The 13,424-nt window shown below is 48.5% G+C and overlaps 3 non-coding genes across 3 annotated transcripts; 1 reads left to right on the top strand and 2 right to left on the bottom strand.

The window, feature by feature from the left end:
- Positions 1–2,941: 2,941 nt before the first annotated feature.
- trnam-cau (transfer RNA methionine (anticodon CAU)) lies at positions 2,942–3,013 on the bottom strand. The gene has a single exon. It is a non-coding gene; the product is annotated as a tRNA-Met (tRNA).
- Positions 3,014–6,195: 3,182 nt separating this feature from the next.
- trnam-cau (transfer RNA methionine (anticodon CAU)) lies at positions 6,196–6,267 on the bottom strand. Its single transcript has one exon. It is a non-coding gene; the product is annotated as a tRNA-Met (tRNA).
- A 4,018-nt stretch (positions 6,268–10,285) lies between these two features.
- On the top strand, positions 10,286–10,357 carry trnae-uuc (transfer RNA glutamic acid (anticodon UUC)). The gene has a single exon. It is a non-coding gene; the product is annotated as a tRNA-Glu (tRNA).
- Positions 10,358–13,424: the final 3,067 nt, after the last annotated feature.

The raw sequence follows: 13,424 nt of genomic DNA, 5'->3' as shown, positions 1-13,424 counted from the left end.
GCTCTGCTGGTTCTATACTTCAGTCAACGTGTGTCTATTCGTTTCATTCTCTCGCATTCTCAGCGTAAATCTGCACATCTGAACGTGACCACCGAATTCCCTTTTGTGTTCATTGAATCTTCCTCTTTGTCAATGTCCGACAGGGACTTACTGACACTAACCACTCCCTGTACGAAAACGTTCTTCCTCCTGTCATTTTTACTTGTTTTCCTGGTGACCTTAAAATTCGGCCGAATCGTTGTGGACCTTTCAGGTGTGGGAACATTTTCACAACATTATTTCCTGTTTCTAGGTCCCTCATGACTTGGAAAACTTCGGTTCTCCGAGGAGAGCTGTCCCAATTTTCCAATCTACCTTCATTGCTGACATTCCCCGAACACCGCACAGCTCACGTCAACCTGTTCGACACGACATCCAACCATTTCACTTCCCTGTTTTCTGCCTTGTCCGTACTCCAGACAGCCCAACCTCGTTTCACCAAGGTGCTTTTTGAGAAAATTAATCAGGCAGTTTTGCACAAGTCAAGTTTTAGAAAAACCTCGGGCTCGTCCGGGATTTGAACCCGGGACCTCTCGCAACTCATCACACTGAAGCACCCAAAGCGAGAATCATACGCCTAGACCAACGAGCCAGAGAGCCGGCCCACGACCGATGCCCCACACCGCTTGAGTGACCTGAGACGTGCTCACTATGAAATACATTTGAGATTGCTCTAAGAATTGCTAGCGGCAAAGGGTTTCCCGAACAGCTGCTTCTCATTCAGTCTCCCTGCTGCTGTTTGTCACGTCCCCAGGAACCGGGCTCTCTCCACTGGCAGACAATTCAAACATTTTGTTTTGAAATTTTTCTATGACACCCGAGCGGCCAGTGACAAGCATTACCCTCCTCACCATGGGATACAGAGAACAGGAGAAGACCACGCAGATCTCCACGAGTGTATCAACTCGACTGTGCACATTGGGCCAGTATATCACTGTGAAATATTTATGTCCAAGCCTTTTTTCGGAAGCAGATGAGAAGGCGAGGTGCAGAACAGAGCGCAGTTATAAGGGAAAGCTGCTAAAGACGACATTGAGTGAATAGGAGAGAGTGGGTTATGGTCCCAACACGCACCCGTTGTGCCAGGGGTTACACTTCGGGTCCACTCTTCCTTCACTCGCAACACCCCACACCCACCTCCCATAGTGCCAAGTCGCTTTCGCCTGAAACTGCCGAATGTGCAACACCTGCCCATTTACCGGCTCCCTCCTGAATATCCAAGGGCTCAAACATACCTGCCAGGTAAAGCAGCACTTTTGCCACAACCTCGTCCACTGCATTCGCTGCTCACAGTGTCGTTTCCCCAATGTAGCATGAAGCATAAACTGGGTGACTGCTTCGCAGAACATCCCGGTTCTGCCCGCAGGAAAAAGGCCCTGACCTGGCGGTTGTCTGCCACTTTAACACATCACCCTGTTCCCTGACCAACATCTCTGTCTCAGGCTTGCAGCAGTGTTCTAGCTCCAGATGAAAGAACAACAACTCATTTTCCACTTGGAGACCTTACAGCCCTCCGGTCTTCAATATCGAGTTCCATAACTTTAGGGCCTGAACTCCCCCATGTCCTTGACCCCTACCACACCAACGACTCCTTGTTATCACCTCGTCGGCTATGACAGACTACGTATTGTTAGCCACTAACAGTCTCCATGAGCAGCTATTCGCCCTCTCACGCGGATCGTTATTCACTCCTACGTCCTTCCTATTGTTCTCTCTCTCTGAGCTGGCGGCAAACACAGCAATGTACATTGGAGACTCTGAGCCAGCTGAAAGTTGCTCAGTGTGAAGTACATTCCACATTGCTCCAAGAATTGCAAGCAGCAAAGCGTTTCCAGAACTTCTGCTTGTCATTCTGTCCCCGGGGCGCTGATGTTTGTCTCATCCCCAGGAACTGGACTATCTCCACTGCTCGATAATTAAACCAATTTATTTCTACTTGCACGTTGTTCTGGGGTGGGGTGGGGCGTGGTGTAGGGTGGGGGCGGGTAGAGTCTCTCTCTCTCTCTCTCTCTCTCACTCTCTGAAACCGTTGGGGTGAGAGGTGTCAGTTGCATTAATGCGGGGAACATGAACAACTTTGATTGTGAACTTTCTCCAAAGGTCTGTTATCTGAGAGATGGAAAGATGCTGTGCTGGAAGGACAGAAAGAAATGGACACCGAGGACTCTTCGCCCAGGTAAATTCACATTGTTGTGCAGCCTTCTTGGTGTTCAGAAATCGTCTTCACGCAGCAATCTTACGGAAAGTCTATAGCAAAGTGGGCATCGCTTTCTTTGTTGCTACCGCGCAGCAGTTAACATCTGAGCCCCAAGTGTCCCAGATGAAGAGAATCCGAGTGAAACCTTCACTCACTGAGAGTCCTCCCCACGGCCCTGAGCTGAGGGACTGCAGGCAGTCCAACACGGAAGGGACGGTTAAAAATGAACCAGTTTTGCTCCCTCAGCCTCTCTGTCCCAGAGACAGGCAGTGGGATGGCATAAACACGTAGCACCATTCTCGAGTAGACACAAGCCGTTCAACCCATCGAATCCACGCCGTTTGCCTGTCTCTCTCTCTCTGAGGTTATTCACAATCGGTGGGATCCGTCCTAATCGTGGGGGAACTGTGTCTGAGTCGTGATGAGGTTTTTGACATGCTTGTCATTCACGTCTGAACCAGGGTAGCGAATTACTGCAGGGAATGGACGAAACCGCAAGACATTTGTTTCAACTTGACTAACTGATTGGCATCGCAGAGAACTGGTTTTGCGATCCAGTTCAGAATAAAAACCGCCGAACAACAGAATGCCACTGAGACCTCTAAAACCACGCACCTTGCATGGAGTGGATTTGCCATTCGGGTATGCAGCTGGCAGAAGAGAGCACCGATCCAAAGGAAATCAGCTCGAGGTGACATTGAATTATAGCAGAGGATGGTTTCGATCCATCGACCTCTGGGTTATGGGCCCAGCACGCTCCCGCTGCGCCACTCTGCTGCCACGCTCCGGGCCCTGTCCACAGAGCGATTCAGCTTTTCATCTGGCACGCGGCTCGCACGTTCGAGACTGATGTCAAAGACCTCCGCTGCTGTCGTGTGATATGCTGTTTCGCAGACGTACGGAGGCTGTGTAAATAGAAACGTTTTTACTAAATTCCCACATTCTGTCGGTCGAACTGTGATTTCACACTGAATCACAACATGTGTCGCAGCGCAGACGGAGGCCATGCGGCCCACCTTCGCTCTGCTGGTTCTATACTTCAGTCAACGTGTGTCTATTCGTTTCATTCTCTCGCATTCTCAGCGTAAATCTGCACATCTGAACGTGACCACCGAATTCCCTTTTGTGTTCATTGAATCTTCCTCTTTGTCAATGTCCGACAGGGACTTACTGACACTAACCACTCCCTGTACGAAAACGTTCTTCCTCCTGTCATTTTTACTTGTTTTCCTGGTGACCTTAAAATTCGGCCGAATCGTTGTGGACCTTTCAGGTGTGGGAACATTTTCACAACATTATTTCCTGTTTCTAGGTCCCTCATGACTTGGAAAACTTCGGTTCTCCGAGGAGAGCTGTCCCAATTTTCCAATCTACCTTCATTGCTGACATTCCCCGAACACCGCACAGCTCACGTCAACCTGTTCGACACGACATCCAACCATTTCACTTCCCTGTTTTCTGCCTTGTCCGTACTCCAGACAGCCCAACCTCGTTTCACCAAGGTGCTTTTTGAGAAAATTAATCAGGCAGTTTTGCACAAGTCAAGTTTTAGAAAAACCTCGGGCTCGTCCGGGATTTGAACCCGGGACCTCTCGCAACTCATCACAGTGAAGCACCCAAAGCGAGAATCATACGCCTAGACCAACGAGCCAGAGAGCCGGCCCACGACCGATGCCCCACACCGCTTGAGTGACCTGAGACGTGCTCACTATGAAATACATTTGAGATTGCTCTAAGAATTGCTAGCGGCAAAGGGTTTCCCGAACAGCTGCTTCTCATTCAGTCTCCCTGCTGCTGTTTGTCACGTCCCCAGGAACCGGGCTCTCTCCACTGGCAGACAATTCAAACATTTTGTTTTGAAATTTTTCTATGACACCCGAGCGGCCAGTGACAAGCATTACCCTCCTCACCATGGGATACAGAGAACAGGAGAAGACCACGCAGATCTCCACGAGTGTATCAACTCGACTGTGCACATTGGGCCAGTATATCACTGTGAAATATTTATGTCCAAGCCTTTTTTCGGAAGCAGATGAGAAGGCGAGGTGCAGAACAGAGCGCAGTTATAAGGGAAAGCTGCTAAAGACGACATTGAGTGAATAGGAGAGAGTGGGTTATGGTCCCAACACGCACCCGTTGTGCCAGGGGTTACACTTCGGGTCCACTCTTCCTTCACTCGCAACACCCCACACCCACCTCCCATAGTGCCAAGTCGCTTTCGCCTGAAACTGCCGAATGTGCAACACCTGCCCATTTACCGGCTCCCTCCTGAATATCCAAGGGCTCAAACATACCTGCCAGGTAAAGCAGCACTTTTGCCACAACCTAGTCCACTGCATTCGCTGCTCACAGTGTCGTTTCCCCAATGTAGCATGAAGCATAAACTGGGTGACTGCTTCGCAGAACATCCCGGTTCTGCCCGCAGGAAAAAGGCCCTGACCTGGCGGTTGTCTGCCACTTTAACACATCACCCTGTTCCCTGACCAACATCTCTGTCTCAGGCTTGCAGCAGTGTTCTAGCTCCAGATGAAAGAACAACAACTCATTTTCCACTTGGAGACCTTACAGCCCTCCGGTCTTCAATATCGAGTTCCATAACTTTAGGGCCTGAACTCCCCCATGTCCTTGACCCCTACCACACCAACGACTCCTTGTTATCACCTCGTCGGCTATGACAGACTACGTATTGTTAGCCACTAACAGTCTCCATGAGCAGCTATTCGCCCTCTCACGCGGATCGTTATTCACTCCTACGTCCTTCCTATTGTTCTCTCTCTCTGAGCTGGCGGCAAACACAGCAATGTACATTGGAGACTCTGAGCCAGCTGAAAGTTGCTCAGTGTGAAGTACATTCCACATTGCTCCAAGAATTGCAAGCAGCAAAGCGTTTCCAGAACTTCTGCTTGTCATTCTGTCCCCGGGGCGCTGATGTTTGTCTCATCCCCAGGAACTGGACTATCTCCACTGCTCGATAATTAAACCAATTTATTTCTACTTGCACGTTGTTCTGGGGTGGGGTGGGGCGTGGTGTAGGGTGGGGGCGGGTAGAGTCTCTCTCTCTCTCTCTCTCTCACTCTCTGAAACCGTTGGGGTGAGAGGTGTCAGTTGCATTAATGCGGGGAACATGAACAACTTTGATTGTGAACTTTCTCCAAAGGTCTGTTATCTGAGAGATGGAAAGATGCTGTGCTGGAAGGACAGAAAGAAATGGACACCGAGGACTCTTCGCCCAGGTAAATTCACATTGTTGTGCAGCCTTCTTGGTGTTCAGAAATCGTCTTCACGCAGCAATCTTACGGAAAGTCTATAGCAAAGTGGGCATCGCTTTCTTTGTTGCTACCGCGCAGCAGTTAACATCTGAGCCCCAAGTGTCCCAGATGAAGAGAATCCGAGTGAAACCTTCACTCACTGAGAGTCCTCCCCACGGCCCTGAGCTGAGGGACTGCAGGCAGTCCAACACGGAAGGGACGGTTAAAAATGAACCAGTTTTGCTCCCTCAGCCTCTCTGTCCCAGAGACAGGCAGTGGGATGGCATAAACACGTAGCACCATTCTCGAGTAGACACAAGCCGTTCAACCCATCGAATCCACGCCGTTTGCCTGTCTCTCTCTCTCTGAGGTTATTCACAATCGGTGGGATCCGTCCTAATCGTGGGGGAACTGTGTCTGAGTCGTGATGAGGTTTTTGACATGCTTGTCATTCACGTCTGAACCAGGGTAGCGAATTACTGCAGGGAATGGACGAAACCGCAAGACATTTGTTTCAACTTGACTAACTGATTGGCATCGCAGAGAACTGGTTTTGCGATCCAGTTCAGAATAAAAACCGCCGAACAACAGAATGCCACTGAGACCTCTAAAACCACGCACCTTGCATGGAGTGGATTTGCCATTCGGGTATGCAGCTGGCAGAAGAGAGCACCGATCCAAAGGAAATCAGCTCGAGGTGACATTGAATAATAGCAGAGGATGGTTTCGATCCATCGACCTCTGGGTTATGGGCCCAGCACGCTCCCGCTGCGCCACTCTGCTGCCACGCTCCGGGCCCTGTCCACAGAGCGATTCAGCTTTTCATCTGGCACGCGGCTCGCACGTTCGAGACTGATGTCAAAGACCTCCGCTGCTGTCGTGTGATATGCTGTTTCGCAGACGTACGGAGGCTGTGTAAATAGAAACGTTTTTACTAAATTCCCACATTCTGTTGGTCGAACTGTGCTTTCATTCTGAATTACAACATGTGTCATAGCGCAGACGGAGGCCATGCGGCCCACCTTCGCTCTGCTGGTTCGAAACAGTAAGTAAATGTGCGTGTCTATTCGTATCATTCTCTTGCCTTCTCCATGTAATTCTACACATTGTTACTTTAAACATGACCACCAATTTCCCTTTTGCGTCTATGCCTCTGTGTAAATGTCAGATCGGGATTTTCTGACCCCAACCACACCCTGTACGAAAGCATTCTTCCTAATGTCACTTCTAGTTCTTTTCCTCAAGACTTAAAAACCCAGCCGATCCTTTCAGGCGTGGGAGCATTTTGACTACATTACTTTCTCTGTCGAGACCCCGCATGACTTGGTAAAGTTCCTTCAGGCCAGATTTCAAACTTCCGTTCTCCGAGGAGAGCTGTTCGCATTTTCTAATCTAGCTTTATCACTGACATTCCTCAAACATCGCACCACTCACGTCAACCTGTTTAACGCTATCTCCAATCATTTCACTTCCTTGCTTTCTGCACCACTCGTACTCCAAGGAGCCCAATCTCGTTTAACGAAGGTACTTTTTGTGAAATTTTTGAAAGCACTTTGGTACAAGCCATGAAACGCGGGCTCGTCCGGGATCTCTCGCAAGTCTGTATAGAAAAAGACCCAAAGGGAGAATCATACCCCGAGACCAACGAGCGACACATCGAACCCCCATCCATCCCCGCCCTACCTCTTGAACCAGCTGAGTCTTGCTCAGTGTGAAATACATTTGACATTGCTCTCAGAATTGCAAGCGGCAAAGACTTTCCCGGACAGCTGCTTCTCATTCAGTCTCTCTGCTGCTGTTTGCCCGTCCCCAGGAACCGGGCCCTCTCTACTGGCAGAAAATTAAACCGTTTTGTTTCTAAACTTTTCTCTGACACCGGAGTGACCAGTGACAAGCATTGCCCTCCTCAACATAGGATACACAGAAAAGGAGAAGACCCCGCAGACCTCCACGAGTGTGCCATCTCACCTGTGCACATTGGGCCAGTATATCAATGTGAAATAATTATGTCGACGATCTTTGGAAAGCAGATCAGAAGACGAGGTGCTGAACAGTGCGCCGTCATACGGGAAAGCTGCTAAAGATGACATTGAGTGAATGGGACAGATAGTTTCCCTCCTGGGTTATGCTCCCATCACGCACCCGCAGACATATCTCCGACGTGCAAATCGTATAAACTCTGTCGAAGTTCCCACATTCTGTTTTTCGAACTGTGATTTCGCTCAGAATCACACAATTTCAACACTCGCAATGTTCAAACTTTAACAATATGCTCTTAGATTTACTTTGCGAACACTTGGAAAAAAATCTTCCAAACTTACCTGGGGAATTTCGGTTGAGTGTTCTTGAATTTTAAGTAGAAGGACGGGAAATTTGCCTCGAGGCTGTGAAATGTGGAGATATGTTCCCCATGTAAACTGATAGTGGTTAGCCATCCCAGTGCTTCCCGATGCAGGGCTGCCCTGACCCACAGGGAGGTTTCTTTGATAAACTGTCCCGGAGGCGTCCAACCGCACCGTGACGTCATAGGACGAGCCCGCGGTGATGGCCTGCAGCTGCTGTGACACAATAATGATGCTGGCCCCGGAACATGAATACGAATTAGTTCTTGAGTCACGTGGTACTGAATCATTCTATGGAATGTTCTTTCAACTTCACGGGTTTATATATGAGAGGAGGTAAATGGGCAGCGTTACACCTCGGGTCCACTCTTCCTTCACTCGCAACACCCCACACCCACCTCCCATTGTCCCAAGGCACTTTCCCCAGCAACCGCCGAATGTGTAACACCTGCCCATTTACCTGCTCCCTCCTGAATATCCAAGGGCTCGAACATCCTTCCAGGCGAAGCAACTTTACCTGAACATTTGCCACAGCCTAGTCTACTGCATTCTCTGCTCACAGTGTCGTTTCACCAACGTAGAATGAAGCATAAACAGGGTGACTGCTTCGCAGAACATCTCAGTTCTGCCCGCAAAAATGTCCCTGAGCTTCTGGTTGCCTGTCACTTGAACACGCCACCCTGTTCTCTGGCCTACATCTCTGTCTCAGGCATGCAGCAGTGTTCCAGTAAAGCTCAGCTCCAGATGGAAGACCAACGCCTCATTTTCCACTTGGAGGTCCTATAGACCTCCAGTCTTCAACATCGACCGACTTCAAAATTGTAACTGTTTGTAATTTTTATTAATGACTTGGAAGAGAAAGTCGAAGGGTTGGTCAGTAAATTTGCAGATGATACGAAGATTGGTGGAGTTGTGAATAGTGAGGAGGGCTGTTGTCGGCTGCAAAGGGACTTAGATATGATGCAGAGCTGGGCTGAGGAGTGGCAGATGGACTTTGACCCTGTCAAGTGTGAGGTTGTCCATTTTGGAAGGACCAGTAAGAATGGGAATATAGGGTTAACGGTAGGGTTCATAGTAAGGTGGAGGAGCAGAGGAATATTGGGGTCTATGTTCATAGATGTTTGAAGGCTGCCACTCAGGTGGATAGAGCTTGTAAGAAGGCCTATGGTGTATTAGCGTTCATTAGCTGAGGGATTGAATTCAAGAGTCCTGAAGTGATGTTGCAGCTGTACAGGACCTTGGTGAGGCTACATTTGGAGTACTGTGTGCAGTTCTGGTCGCCTCACTTTAGGAAAGATGTGGAAGCTTTGGAGAGGGTGCAGAGAAGATTTACCAGGATGTTGCCTGGAATGGAGAATAGGTTGTACGAGGACAGGTTGAGAGTGCTAGGCCTTTTCTCCATGGAACGGCGAAGGATGAGGGGTGACTTGATAGAGGTTTATAAGATGATCAGGGGAATAGATAGAGTAGACAGTCAGAAAATTTTTCCCCGGGTACAACAGAGTGTTACAAGGGGACATAAATTTAAGTTGAAGGATGGAATGTATAAGGGGGATGTCAGGGGTAGGTTCTTTACCCAGAGAGTGGTGGGGGCATGGAATGCGCTGCCTGTGGGAGTGGCAGAGTCAGAATCATTGGTGACCTTTAAGCGGCAATTAAGCCTTGTTATACATCGTCTGCTGTTACACACGACTTATTGTTAGCCAGGAATAGTCTCCATTAACAGTTCGTCACCCTCCTACACAGATCATTATTCACTTCTTTGTCCTTCCAATGTTCTCCCTCTGAACTGGCGGCAAAGAGAGCAATGTGGACTGCTATCCCTGAGCCAGCTGTTTGTCCCATCTCCAGGAACAGGGTGGAGAGATAAATTGGGGGGTGCTGGGCCGAAGGTAGCAAAGAGTACAATAGTTGAACGGGGGTGGGGATGGGGGTGACAGGTCAGGGAGCAGGGTGGAGCGGATAGGTGGGAAGGGAGATTGGGAGGTAGGACAGGTCATGAGGGCAGCCCTGAGCTGGAAGGTTGGAACTGAGGTAAGGTGGGGGGAGGGGAAATGAGGAAACTGGTGAAGTCCACATTGATGGCCTGGGGTTAAATTTATCCGAGGCGGAAGATGAGGCGTTCATCCTCCAGGCATCGGGTGGGGAGGGAGCGGCGATGGAGGAGGCCAAGGACCTGCATGCCCTCGGTAGAGTAGGAGGGGGCGTTGAAATGTTGGACCAGAGGGCGATGGGGTTGATTGGTGCGGATGTCCTGGAGATGTTCCCTCAAGCGCTGTGATTTGACTTGGCGAGGAATCGCCAGTCTCCCCAAAGTAGAGGAGACTGCATCGGGAGCAATGGATACAAGAAAAGACATTGTTGGATGCACAGGTGAAAGCCGCCTTACGACTGCATCCCGGATTCGGTTTCCGGGCAGGAAAGAAATTTACAGTAGAGCTGTCAGCTGGACCTGCATCTCCCTGGTGGTCTAGTGGTTAGGATTCGGCGCTTTCACCGCCGCAGCCCGGGTTCGATTCCCGGTCAGGGAAGCAGTTTTCAATGGATTTTTTGGCTACCCATTCTCCTTAAATGTGCTGTATAGTTACTGATTGGTCTTCGTAGTGACTGGCTGCTGCAGTGTGCATGGCTCGTTGAAATAGTGTCCTGATTCAGGCTTGTTTGTATGTTTAGGGATGATTGCTCCTGTAGCTAAGTTCTTGGTTCGCGTGTGTTGTCTTCCTGTAGACGCTGTTTTGAATATTACCATTGACTGTTCGCTCTACTGTGATATCGAGAAATGGCACTTTGCTGTTGTTCTCCTATTTTGTGAATTTTATGCCAGTAAGGAGATTGTTGATGGTGTTGTAGGTTTCCTCTAATTTGTTTCAGTTTTTGATGACTGTGTCATCGCTGTAGCTGACCCAAAGTTTGGGTTGGCTCGTTGGAAGGGTTGTTTGTTCGAGTCTCTGCATTATTGCTTCTGCTAGGAATCCTGATACTGGTGGTTTCATGGGTGTTTCATTGATTTGTTCGTAGGGCTTGTTACTGAATATGAAGTGTTTGGTTAAGGCACAGTTCCATGCGCTTGACAGTGCTATCTTTGCTGATGAAGTTGGTGCTGTGTTTGTGTCTTTGGTTCTTCGAATAGTTTCTTCAGTTTTCTTTGGCCACGTTGATGTTAATGGATGTGAACCGGGCTGCTTTGTCAACTGACATCATTATTCCATCCTCTTCTATTTTCGGGTCATTGATATTCAGGAATTCTTGGGTGGAGTAAATGGAGTGGCGTGAGTCTTCGACTTGGTGTTTTAGTCTTCAGTGGAGGCCTTTGACTAGTCTGTATATTGGTCTTCCAAGTGGTGAGACTATGGCCTGAGGGGGGCTCCTGGTTTGAAGAGGAAGAGAACAACAACAAAGTGCCATTCTTAAATGTCACAGTAGAGCGAACAATCAATGGGGAACTTCAACTAGCATCTACAGAAAAACAACAAACACAAACCAAATAGTTAACCACAGAAGCAATCATCCCAACACCCACAAACGAAGCTGCGTCAGGACATTATTTCAACGAGCCATGACACACTGCAGCACAGAGAAATTAGGAAGAGCACAAGAGAAATACGTATATAGTGTATTTAAGGAGAACGGGTACCCAATAAACCCAGTCCGACGATTTCTCAGTGATGCTTCCAAGCTGACTCTCAAAAATTCGGTTTGTCCTCCATTCTTTCCTGTTTGTTTTTTGTGCGTTTTGAAAGCTTTTGGAATCCTCTGACTGAGTATTGGAGTTGGGAAGTTATGTTGTGGTTGTAGAGGACATTGGTTAGACCACTTTGGGTTAATATTGAGTGCATTTCTGGTCTCCCTCCTATCTGAAGGATATTGTGAAATCTGAAAGGGTTCTGAAGCACCAATGGGTCCACAGAGGGGTAAAGGCCCTTCTGCTGCCCTGAGTGTGGGAAGGCCTTCAGTGATTCCTCTGCCCTGCTGACGCACCAGTTGTTTCCACACCGGGGAAGGCTGTTCTCTGGCCCTAAGTGCGAGATTGCCTTCAGCAGTTCTTCCCACCTGCTGAGACAACAGTGGGTCCACACTGAGGAGTGGCCGTTCTTCTGCCCCGAGTTCAGGAAGTGCTTTGCTCTTTCTTCCGACCTGCTGGCCCATTGCTGGGTCCACATGGGGGAGAGGTCGTTCAGTTGCCCTAAGTGCAGGAAGGCCTTCAGCAATTCCTCAGCCCTGCTGAGGCACCAGTCCGTCCACACCGGGGAGATGCCCTTCAGTTGGCCCGAGTGTGGGAAGAGATTCATGTTTTCCTGCAACTTGCAGAAGCACCTGAGCGGGCACCAGCGCTCCCAGCAATCCGACCCCACCGGTGACACTGCCTTGGGTCACCCCCCAGGACAGAACCTTCTGGCAGTTCTGACACTGGGTGCAGTGGGAGAGTAGGTGGGCTGTTTTTGTTTTCTGCTGGACTGCAATTGTCTCCCCTACACCCAACAACCACTAGGACTAGGTTAATTTAGGATATCAGGTCAGCATGGATAAGTTGGACCGATAGGTCTGTTTCAATGCTGTACGTGTCTCTGACTACTGGTCCTGATGTAAGTTTAAAATAGACTCCAAGTAATTTGGAATTTTTCAATCTTGTTGAGCTCACCTCCTGAAAAGTTTCAGATGAATGCCTCTGAGCGATACTGTTTAAACATGCTAAGTGAGACAAAATATCCAATTAAGTTCAACACAAACGCAGAGTTGAAAAAGTCAGAAGTCAGAACACCAAGGGGACCAAAACTGGTCACAATATTCCAGGTGCAGCTTCATCCACGTCCTGTATAAGTACAACATAACTTGCCAACATCTGTACTCAATTCCCTAACTGATGAAGGCCAGTGTGCTGAAAAATTTCGTCACTGCCTTGTGTACCGATGTTGTCAGTAGTGCTGCGTGAGTATGCTGGGTAGATAACCTTGAGGTCGATGGCTAAAAACCATGTGATGTCTCTGTAAGCTGCTTTCATTTGCAAAGGTGCTCCGTTCTGTATCTTGCCTTTGCATCTGTTTCCCAAAAGCTTCTTCAATGGAGGAGTGGCAGCTGGAGCCCAGGGGTTCAACAACCCCCCGGAACTGGAGGAAGGTCCAAGCACCAAGAAGCGGGGGGTAAGGCTGGAGGCTGGATTTGCTCAAGGCTTGCATTTTTTACTCATTTAAATGGTACCTACTGTATGGGGCTATGGTTTACATTAAAACCGGAGGATCATATCAGAGTGTTTATATTTAGCTGTGGTAGTTGGTAAAATACACTCCCTGGAGGAGCACCTTCTATGATGCTGCATTTCTTGCCTTCTGCCCTTCCTCCATTTCTTATCTCCCATCTTGATGTTAGATTTGTTTGGTCAAATTTAATTTCATATTAATCAGACATGGTATTCACTGTGTGCCATTAACTTGTTTGTTTGAATATTGTAAGTCAAAATTAATACTGTAATTTCATTTCTGATGTCAGAGTTTGACATTGAATGTGCAGATGTGAATCCCAGTAAGTTGAGAAAATAAATCAAGAACTTGTGGTTTTTAACAAAAAGAGCAGTTCACTGATATTCATGGCATTGTCTCATTT

Source organism: Hemiscyllium ocellatum (assembly GCF_020745735.1).
Source record: "Hemiscyllium ocellatum isolate sHemOce1 chromosome 27 unlocalized genomic scaffold, sHemOce1.pat.X.cur. SUPER_27_unloc_7, whole genome shotgun sequence".
Taxonomy (NCBI): Eukaryota; Metazoa; Chordata; class Chondrichthyes; order Orectolobiformes; family Hemiscylliidae; genus Hemiscyllium; species Hemiscyllium ocellatum.
The sequence above is the reverse complement of the archived record's forward strand: the minus strand, read 5'-3'. Positions and strand labels throughout refer to the sequence as shown.